The following is a 1,080-nucleotide window of genomic DNA, read 5'->3' as shown; positions in this document are numbered from 1 at the left end:
CAGAGGAGAATCCCTGTTACACAGAGCAATGGCAGGCAGGCTAATGTAAGACACCTCTGTGAGAGGCTGGTGGTCTGCCCTGGGATCAGTAACCAGTCGAAGATGAGGCTCTCAGAACGCTGCCTGGATCTGGTTAGTGAAGGTTCCGGGAGTGAAGCGGCCAGCACTAGGACTGGCTCCAGTGGCAGCAGCAAACTGCAGCACAGCTCGCTGGCCTGTGTTCCCGGAGGATATCACACTGATATCAGCAGAGTTTTCAATGGCAACAATGGCCCAAGCTGCCAACAGAAGTTTTTCCCAGGTCCTCTTCAGATTTATGATGTAGAAGCCATCGCTTTTCCTTTTGTAGATATCCTGTTCCATTCGGAAGTCAAGGTTGGTGCCACCTAAGTGGGTTCCTGCTACAAGGAATTTGAGGACATCCTTCTCCTTCATTTGCAGGACATCAAGGGCTCCAGACATTGTGAAAATTTCCCTTTAAGTTATGGTGGGAATCTAGAACAACGTTGTATGGGCCCTCCCTGAGTGGCGTGGAAAGGGAGACAGAGTCTCACTATGTTGCCCTTGGTAGAGTGCCATGGCGTCACAGCTCACAGCAACAACCTGGGCTTAAGCGATTCTCCTGCCTCCCTAGTAGCTGGGCCTATAGGCGCCCACCGTAACATCTATTATTTTTTGGTTGCAGTTGTCATTGTTGTTTAGCAGGCCCTGACCGGGCGTGAACCCTCCAGCCTTGATGTATGTGGCTGGCGCCCTACTCACTGACCTACGGCACCGAGCCACTCCCACTTTCTTGACTCTGGTTTTCTCCTAACTTACCTTATGTTCCTCTCCCTGTCTGCTTCTGGCCTTCTTTCTCGTTTCCCCCCGGCAACTGGAGCAGAGCTCTACTTGAGGTTGGAAGGCCCACGCTTTACTCTGCCTCTCCCTTATCCTACGTTCCCTGGGCAGTTGTTCAGCTTCTTGAAGGCTTTTTTTCTTCTTGCACTAAGTGAGATGATTCATACAGGTATCCAATTATACCTTCACTACCTATGGAGTCGTGAGCTTAAATAGGACAATATTTGTGAAGCTTTGCAG

At 50.4% G+C, this 1,080-nt stretch overlaps 1 pseudogene; it reads right to left on the bottom strand.

Moving 5' to 3' along the window:
• LOC100954788 lies at nucleotides 1-462 on the bottom strand (annotated as a pseudogene).
• Between the last annotated feature and the right edge of the window lie 618 nt (nucleotides 463-1,080).

This window comes from Otolemur garnettii, unplaced genomic scaffold (genome assembly GCF_000181295.1).
Source record: "Otolemur garnettii isolate 467f Iridium unplaced genomic scaffold, OtoGar3 scaffold00012, whole genome shotgun sequence".
Lineage (NCBI taxonomy): Eukaryota > Metazoa > Chordata > Mammalia > Primates > Galagidae > Otolemur > Otolemur garnettii.
The sequence above is the reverse complement of the archived record's forward strand: the minus strand, read 5'-3'. Positions and strand labels throughout refer to the sequence as shown.